General features: G+C 39.3%; 1 pseudogene; it reads left to right on the plus strand.

The window, feature by feature from the left end:
- The first annotated feature begins 4,005 nt into the window (after window positions 1-4,005).
- Window positions 4,006-7,891, plus strand: LOC139438016 (uncharacterized; annotated as a pseudogene).
- Window positions 7,892-10,328: the final 2,437 nt, after the last annotated feature.

Here is a 10,328-nt window from a genome sequence, read left to right on the forward strand (position 1 = left end):
GTTGGTATATTTTAGGTATTGCATTGACTTTTTACAGTGTTTTGGATAGTATTGCCATCTTATCAACATTATGTTTTCCAATCCATGAATGCAGGATGTCTTTGAATGTCTTTGGGTCTTCAATTTCTTCAACAATATTCTGTACTTTCCAGTGTGCAAGTCTTGTATCTCTGTGTTTAAATTTACTCCTAATTATTTTATTCTTTTTGATATTACTGTAAATGTATTTTTCTTAATTTCCTTTTTGGGTATTCACTGAGAGTGTATAGGAAAGCATCTGACTTTTGCATGTTGACCTCTACTTCTGTAAAATTCATTCAATAGCTTTTACAGATTCTTGATGGAATCTCTGGCCAATTAGAATGAATTAGGAAGCAGTCGCTTCTCTAATACTTCTTGAAAGAGTTTGAGAAGAATTGGTGCTCATGCTTCTTTTAATATTTGGAAGAAACCACCACTGAAGCCATCTGGTCTTGGAATTTTCATTCTTGAAAGGTTTTTGATTACTGAATCCATGGCTTTGCTTGCTATTGGTTGATTCTTACTTTCTATTCCTTCTTGAGTCAGTTTTGATAATTTGTGTTTTTCCAGGAATTTGATTATTTCTTATAAGTTATCTAATTTTTCCATGTACAGTTGTTCATAGAATTATCTTTTAGTCTTTATTAAAACATTTTTGCAAGGTTTATTATAATATCCTTTGTTTTACGTTTCACACCAATGCAAAGAGTTGGTGGAGGGGTGATGTATGAGACCCCTGTGTGATGTTATGTATGTTTATTTTGTAAGTTCACAATCTTTTATATACACTTGTTTATGTGTGTACATGTATGAGTGATATACTTCAATAAAATAAAAATTTAAAAAGTAAAAAAAATAATATCCTTTGTTTTAATTCTGAATTTAAGAATTTGACTTATCTCTTTTATTTCTTGGTTAGTCTTGCTAAAGGTACATCAATTTTGTTGATTAAAAAATATTGGTTTTGTTGATTTTTAAATTGTTTCTCTATTCTCCATTTCATTTATCTGCTCTACTCTTCATTATTTCTTTCTTTCTTTCTTCTAGCTCAGGATTCAGCTACTTCTTCCTTTTTCTAGTTCCTTATAGTGTAAAGATAATGTATTGGTTTGGGGGTCTATTTTTAAAACAGTTTTCTTACAACTCATTTTCCCTCTGAGCACTTTTTTTGCTGCAACACATAAGTTTTGGTATGTTGTACTTTTGTTTTAATTTATCTCAAAATATTTTCTAATCTTTCCTTTGACCCATTCATTGTTTAATAGTTTGATGTTATTTTCCACATATTCATGACTATTCTAATTTTCCTTCTATTACTGATTTCTAGTAAATCTATTACTGATTTCCATTCTGGATGTAGAAGACACTTTATATGATATCGATGTTTTAATTTTTATTGAGATTTGTTCTGTGACCTAATATATGTTCTATACAGAAGAATCTTTCTTGTGCATTTGAGAAAAATGTGTGTTCTGTTGTTGTGTCGAATGTTGTATATATGTCTGTTATGTCTAATTGTTTTATAGTGTTGCTTAAGAACTCTATTTCCTTATTGACCTTCTGTCTATTAGTGAAAGTGGAGTATGAAGCCCCCAATTATTGTTGTTGTATTGTTTACTTATTCCTTAAATTCTATCAGTTTTTGCTTCAAAGATTTTGGGTCTCTCTACGTGTGTATATGCTCATAATTTTTATATCTTCTGATGGATTGAGACTTTCATTAATTAGCTATATCTTTCTTTGCCTCTTGCAATAATTTTGCTTTAAAATCTATTTTGCTGGCTATTTATACAGCCACCAAAGATTTCTTTTGATTACTATTTGTATATAATAGATTTTTCCATACTTTTACTTTTAACCTATTTTTGTATATGGATCTCAAGTGAATCTCTTTTTGACTGCATATGATGGTTAGGCTAATGTGTCAACTAGGCCAGGTAATTGTATCCAATTGTTTGGTCAAGCAAGTACTGGGCTAACTTTAATACAAGGGCATTTATGGACTTTAGTCACCACTGACTTTACTGCAGTGGTAATCATAGATAGCTGATTACAGTTACATCAATCAGTGAGATTGCCATCAACAATGAGTGGGATTTTATCCAATTAGTTGAATAACTTAAAAAGGGAAGTGATTCCAACATTGAGTGAGAATTTCCCAGCTCTTCTTTGGATAGCCAATATCTCTCAGAACTCCTCAAGAACCTTCAGTGGACTTTCATTGGAGCCCCTGATTGTGGCTTGCCTGTGGAACTTGTAGTGGTGCATCTCCACAGTCTTGAGAGAGACTAATGAAATCAAATACTATTGACAGGTAACTCTTGTTGATTCTGTTTACCTAGAGAACCCTGACTAATACAGCTTGGTACTGAGAGTGGTTCTTGAGGAACAGAGTCTTAAACATGGAGTGTCTGAGATGGTTCTGGGAGTTTTGCAATTGGCTCTCTACTCTAATTGGACTCAAGGGTATTGACAACTCCCTTTGCAATAATGAAGAGGCTGCTAACACTACATATCATGAGTTGGCAATAGAAATATGCAAAATATCATTACTGGATTCCCCTACTTCCTCATTTATAAGAAGCAAGGATCTGGATGAGAGTGTTTTCAACACCTTAACAGAGTTTTGTGGAGTCAAATGATATAATGGTGTTGGCTGGCTCCCCCTAGATACGCTGGATACTGTTACAAAGAAAGAGATGAGCTAAAGGCTTCAAATTTGAAACTTAAATGCCACATGAATGATGAGAAAGTTTCTATGTGTGATCTGAAAGAAAATATTGTCTCCTGTAACCACAGGCTCTAAATATCTGAGAACCAAACAAAACTCAGACTCTCATTGTATGAATAGTGAAGTTACCAAGGTAGCAGAGTTACAAAGGAAACTAAAATCTCAAACCTACGTGTTTCTGCAGTTCAAGTAAAGGCATTGATTGGAAAAGAGTGGAATCCAGAGAATTGTGATGGAGGCATATGGGATGATGATAATATTTGTGGCAACACTGGAACCCTGAATTCTGCTGAGACTTTATCAGATAAGTCTACTATGGCTTTCCCTCTCCAGAACACACCTTGTCAACCTTGTATCATCCAGCCTCCAGCCTGCCCCAGGAAGTCTGAAACAACTTCCAGCCAAACTGGAGCCTGCCCTGCCCAGCCTCTGGCCTGCCCCAGGGAGTCTAAACCTCCTCCCAGCCCTGAGGCACTTACCAGCCAAACTCCAGCCTGCATTGCCAAGCCTCCTGTCTGCCCTGAGGAAACTGCCTTCCAACCCCTGCCTGAAGAAATTAGTCCTGTCTCACCAGAAGAAAATCCAAGAGAATGCCCTGAGTCAGTAGACTGCAAAGCACTTCTAATCCTTCTCTTTACCCACCCCACCACCTCTCTTGCCTTCAAGATCTATTACTAGACTAAAATCACAACAAGCCCCCAAAGGTGAAATACAAAGTGTGACCCATGAGGAAGTAAGTTATACTCAGAAAGAACTGCATGAGTTTTCCAACATATATAGACAGAAATCGGGAATATTTGTGGGAATGGATACTAAGGGTATGGGATACTGGTGGAAGGAATATAAAGTTGGATCAGGCTGAATTTATTCATTTGGGCCCACTAAGCAGAAATTCTGGATTCAACACTAGCTTCAGGGGTTAGAAAGGGTTCTAACAGATTGTGTGGCTGATTGAAACATGGGCCAAAAGATGTCCTAGCATGTCTGAGGTTTACATGCCCGATTTGCCCTGGTACACAATAGAACAGGGAATTCAAAGGCTTGGGGAGATTGGAATGCTAGAATGGATTTACCATTTGAGAGCTACCCACCCACCCCGGGAATGTCCAGAGGACCCACCTTTAACCAGGAATGTAAGGAATAAATTTGTAAGACTAACTTCATCTTCCCTGAAGAGCCCTGTGGTTGCTCTTCTCTGTAGTCCAGATATTACTGTAGGGAGAGCTGTGATGGAATTAGAATCCTTAAACATTATGGGTTTGATTGGATGTCGGTCTGGTAAAAGTCAAGGATCAGCAGTTAATCGCCAAAGTCAAGGTGAGCGTGGCTACCACAATGAAAGGTAGATTCAGAAAAGCACTCAAAAAAAGTCTGAATTCCATAGAATTAAGTCATTGGCTGTTACATCATGGGGTTCCTAACATTGAAATAGATGGGCATTCTACTAAATTTCTTCAGTATCTGTATAAACAGAAGAGTTCTGGGTCAAATGAACTAAACCCTAACTGAAATTACAGATGCAGAGAATCATGGCCCCTTAATCAATTCACAGACTTGAGACAGTTTACAGACCCAGAGTCCCATGAATGAGGAGGAGGCCAGGTCTACTTGGGGAAGGATGTGGTTAAACTGCCCAAAATTTATACTCTTAATTTTCCTCCCACCTTTCCCCAAAGAGATCTATGGCTTTCTACCAGAGTAATTGTACATTGGGGGAAAGGAAATGACCAGACATTTTGGGGATTATTAGACACTGGCTCAGAAGTGACATTAATTCCAGGAGACTCAAAACATCACTGTGGTCCACCAGCAGAGTAGGGGCTTATGGAGGTCAGGTAATTAATGGAGTTTTAGCTCAGGTCCATCTCACAGTTGGTCCAATGGGTCCCTGGAACCATTCTGTGGTTATTTCCCCTATTCCAGAATGCATAATTGAAATAGACATACTCAGCAACTACCAGAATCCCCACATTGGACTCCGGATTTGTGGAGTGAGGGCTATTATGGTTTGAAAGGCCAAATGGAAGCCACTAGAACTGCCCCTACCTTGCAAAATAGTAAACCAAAAGCAATGCCAGATTCCTGGAGGGATTGCAGAAATTAGTGCCACCATCAAGGATTTGAAGGATGCATGGGTGGTGATTCCTACCACATCCCCATTCAACTCTCCTATTTGGGCTGTATAGAAAACAGATGGATCTTGGAGGATGACAGTAGATTATCATACACTTAACCAGGTGGTGACTCCAATGCAGCTGCTGCCCCAGATATGGTATCATTGCTTGAGCAAATCAGCCTGTCCCCTACTACCTTGTATGCATCTTTAGATTTGGCGAGTGCTTTTTTCTCAATTCCTATTAGCAAGAACCACCAGGAACTGCTTTCAGCTGACAAGGGCAGCGGTATACATTCACTGTCCTGCTTTAGGGGTATATCAACTCACCAGCCCTGTGTCATAATATTGTCCACAGGGATCTTGATCATCTCTCCTTCCCACAAGAAATCACACTGGTCCATTATATTGATGATATCATGTTGATAAGACCTAGTGAGGAAGGAGTAGCAAAGACTCTAGACGTACTAGTAAGGCATTTGCGTGAGAGTGGATGGGAGATAAATCCAACTAAAATATAAGGTCCTTCCACCTCAGTGAAATTTTTAGGTGTGCAGTGGTGTGGGACATATGGAGAATTCCCTTCTAAAGTGAAGGATAAGCTTTTGAATCTGGCCCCTCCTATGACTGAAAAAGAGGCACAATGCTTAGTTTGGTCTCTTTGGATTTTGGAGACAACACATTCCTCATTTGGGTGTGCTACTCTGGCCCATTTAGTTTTGCTTGGGGAACAGAAAAAGAAGAGGCTCTGCACCAGGTCTAGGCTGCTGTGCAAGCTGCACTACCACTTCGGCCATATGATCCAGCAGATCCAATGGTGCTGGAAGTTTCAGTGGCAAATAGAGATGCTGTCTGAAGCCATTGCAGGCCCCTATAGGAGAATTACAATGCAGACCCTTAAGATTTTGAAGCAAAGTCCTGTCATCCTCTGCAGATAACTACAACCTTTTTGAGAAACAGCATTTGGCCTGCTACTGGGCCTTAGTGGAGATTGACCACTTAACTATGGGCTGTCAAGTTACTATGAGACCTGAGTTGCCCATGGTATTGTCTGGATATTGTCTGACCCACCAAACCATAAAGTTGGGCATGCACAGTAGCACTCCATAATAAAGTGGAAGTGATATATATGAGTTAGGGCTAGAGCAGGTCCTGAAGGCATGAACAAGTTACATAACTAAGTAGCCGAAATGCCCATGGTCACCACCACTGCCATGTTACCTTCTCTTTCCCAGCCCACATCTTTGGCCTCTTGGGGAGTCCCTTACAATCAGTTGACTGAGGAAGACAGAACTCGGCCCTGGTTTATAAACAGTTCTGCACGATATGGAGGCACCACCCGAAAGTGGACAGCTGTAGCACCGAAGCCCCTTTCTGGGACACCCCTGAAGGACAATGGTGAGGGTAAATCCTCCTATTGGGCAAAACTTCAAGCAGTGGACCTGGTTGTTCATTTTGCTGGGAAGAAGAAATGGCCAGAGGTGCATTTGTACACTGATTCATGGACTGTTGCCAATGGTTTGGCTAGATGATCAGGGAATTGGAAGGAACATATTGGAAAATTGGTGACAAAGAGGTCTAGGGAAGAGGTATGTGGATAGACCTTTTTGAGTGGGCAAAAAACATGAACATTTTTGGGTCCCACGTGAATGCTTACCAGAGCATTACTTCAGCAGAGGAAGATTTTAATAATAAGTAGATAAGATGACCCACTCTGTGGCTAATACTCAACCTCTTTCCCCAGCTACTCCTGTCATTGCCCAATGGGCTCATGAACAAAGTGGCCATGGAGATAGGGATGGAGATGGTGCATAGGCTCAGCAACAAGGACTTCCCCTTACCAGGGATGACTTGGCTACAGCTACTGCTGAGTGCCCAATCAGCCAGCAGCAGAGACCCACACTCAGACCCAATATGGCACTATTCCTAGAGGTGACCAGCTTGCTACCTGGTGTCAAGTTGACTACATTGGACTACTTCCACTATGGAAGGGGCAGCGGTTTGTTTTAAGTGGAATAGACACATACTCTGGATATGGGTTTGCATTTCCTGCACGCAATGCTTCTTCCAAAACTACCATCCCTGGACTTATCAAATGTCTTATCTATAGCCATGGAATTCCACAAAGCATTTCTTCTGCTCAAGGAACCCATTTCACAGCAAATGATGTGCAGGAATGGGCACATTCTCATGGAATTCAATGGTCTTACTGTGGTCCCTGTCACTCTGAAACAGCTTGATTGACAGAAAGGTGGAATGGCCTTTTGAAGGCTCAATTATGGCACCAACTAGGTGGCAGTACCTTGCAGGGCTGGGGCAATGTTCTCCAGTAGTCTGTGTATGCTCTAAATCAATGTCCATTCTATGGTACTGTTTCTCCCATAACCAGGATCTATGGATCCAGGAGTCAAGGGGTGGAAATGGGAGTGGCACTGCTCACTTTTATCCCTAGTCACCCACTAGGAAAACTTTTGTTTCCTGTCCCTGCAACCTCAAACTTTGCTGGTCTACAGGTTTTAGTCCCAAAAGGAGTCATGCTGTCATCAGGGAACACAACAATGATTCCATTGAACTGGAAGTTAAAACTGCCACCTGTCCACTTTGGGCTCCTTTTCCCTCTGAATCAACAATCAAAGAAGGGAATTACTGTACTGGCTGGGATGATTGATCCTGACTATCAAGGGGAAATAGGACTGCATCTATATAATGAAGGTTTAGAAGAGTTTGCCTGGAATACAGGAGATCCTCTAGGGCATCTCCTAGTACTGCCATGCCCTATGATTAAAGTAAATGGGAAATTGCCACAACCCAATCCAAGCAGGACTAACAATGGCCTCGAATCTTCGGGAATGAAAGTTTGGGTCACCCCACCAGGCGAAGAATCATGGCCAGCTGAAGTGCTTGTTGAGGGTAATGGAAACGTGGAATGGGTAGTGGAAGAAGGTAGTGATAAATATGACATTTGACCACGTGACCAGTTACAGAAAGGAGGACTAATGCTCAAGAATTTTCCTTGTTCATTATGATGATGATTGTGTATGTACACAAAATGGATTTCTTTGTCTTCTTCCCCACACTTTCCCCCTATCATAAACAAGTTGTATCAGTTTCATGTCATAATATTTGAGGATGTCAACTTTATGAGTGAATATTACCCAAGAACTTGAACCCTATTCTGTATGGAATTAATGCGTTTCTGGTTGTTCACAGGAGAGTTGAACATTTTTAGGTTTAAGTATAGTTTAAGGTAATGTGTATGGTTGCCGAATTGACAAAGGGTGGACTATGATGGTTAGTCCACTTGGCCAGGTAATTGTGTCCAGTTGTTTGGTCAAGTAAGCCCTGGGCTAACTGTAATCCAAGGGCATTTATGGACTTTAGACCGCATTGATTTTCCTGCAGTGGTAAATCATAGATAGCTGATTACAATTACATCAGTCAGGGAGATTGCCATCAGGAATGAGTGAGGCTTTATCTAATCAGTTGAAAGTCTTAAAAGTGGGAGTAATTCCAGCATTGAGTGAGAATTTCCCAGCTTGTCTTTGGACAGCCAACGTCTCCCAGAACTCCTCAAGAACCTTCAGTGGACTATCATCAGAGCCTCTAGTTGCAGCCTGCCTGTGGAACCCGGATTTGTGCATCCCCACAGTCACGTGAAAGACTCTAATAAAATCACATACTATTGGCAGATATCTCTTGTTGATTCTGTTTCCCTAGAGAACCCTGACTAATACACTTCATTTAGTTGGATATTTTTCTAAATCCTCTCTGCCAATCTTTGCCTTCACCTGGATAATTTGTATTTAAAATAATTACATATAAAGAAGTACTTACTTTTGCCATTTTGCTATTTCTGCTCTATATGTCATACATTATTGATCATCAATTGCTCCTTTATTGCCTTCTTTTGTGATTAATTTTTTTCTAAAGTAACATATTTATTGTATTCTGGTTTACTTTCCTCCATATTTTTAAGGTTACTTTCTCAGTGGTTTCCCTGGGGATTACCATTAACATCTTAATTATATAACAATTAAATTTTAATCAACACCAACTTACGTTCAATAGTATGCACAACTCTCTTCCTTACAGCTCTACCCCCATGCACCTATATGTTGGTATCATCAAGAATTACATCTTTATATTTTACATGTCCATTAACAGAGATGTATCCTTATTTTAAAGCATGTTTCTTTCTCATGTAGGAAAAACAAAGAGGAGTTATAATCTAAAAATGCAAGAATATAGCCTTTATATTTACTCATGTAGGTAAAGTTATCATTTATCTGTGTTTCTTTGTAGACTTCACTTCACTGTGTGGTTCCCTGTAATGTCTTCTTAAAGGCCTCCCTTTAGTACTTTTTTAGGGCAAGTCTATTAGTGATAAATTCTCTCAGCTTTTGTTTACCTGGAAATATCTTAATTTCTTCTTCATTTTTGAAAGATAATTTGTCAGAGACAGAATTCTTTATTGACAGTTTTTTGTTTATTTCAGTGTTTTAAAAATGCCATCCTGCTGCTCTCCCTTTGCATGTTTGTTGAAGAGAAATTGCCTGTTAATATTTAATGAGGATTCCTTTTATGTGAGAGTATGTGTCTTGGTTTGGATACTTTTGAGCTTTCCTTGATTGGGTTTTCCTTGTCTCTTGGATAGGTAGTGTAGCAGTTTGAGATTATTTATGAATTCCAAAAAGAGAGATTATGTTTGTAAACTGATCTGTTCTTCTGGTGTGATACCCCTTGGTTGTATTAGATTCAGCTGAGATGTCTTTGATTAAATTATCTTAAGATTAGGACTGCTACACTGCCCATACTTAGACTGGATGATCTCAATAAATCTATCTTCAAATTCACTGATTCTTTTTCTGTCTGCTCAAATTTGCTGTTGAAACATCTTAGTGAATGTTTCATTTTAATTATTGTGCTTTTCAGTTCTATATTGTTCCTTTCCACATTTTATCTCTTTATTTATGCTTTTTATTTGGTAAGACATTCCCCTGCTTTCCTTAACTTTTTTTCTCTCTTATTTTTTTAAAATGTTACATTCAAAAAATGTAAGAGGTCCCTATATTCCTCTCAACACCCTCACCCCACTCCTCCCATATCAACAACCTCTTTCATCATCGTGGGACATTCATTGCATTTGGTGAATACATTTTGGAGCACTGCTGTACCACATGGATTATAGCTTACATTGTAGTTTACACTGTCCCCCAGGCCATTCAGTGGGTTATGGCAGGATATATAAAGTCCAACATCTGTCCCTGCAATATCATTTAGGACAAATCCAAGTCCCAAAAATGCCCCCACATCACTTCTCTTCTTCCATAAATTAGTGTGTATTCTCTATCTAACCTTTAACCCATCACTATATTCCACTTTGCTATTAATGGAATCTGGCAATGTATTAGGCTTCATTTTTGAAGAAGTTTTGGATCACAGAGAGGTTCAACTATGACAGGG

Source organism: Dasypus novemcinctus, chromosome X (genome assembly GCF_030445035.2).
Source record: "Dasypus novemcinctus isolate mDasNov1 chromosome X, mDasNov1.1.hap2, whole genome shotgun sequence".
Classification (NCBI taxonomy): domain Eukaryota; kingdom Metazoa; phylum Chordata; class Mammalia; order Cingulata; family Dasypodidae; genus Dasypus; species Dasypus novemcinctus.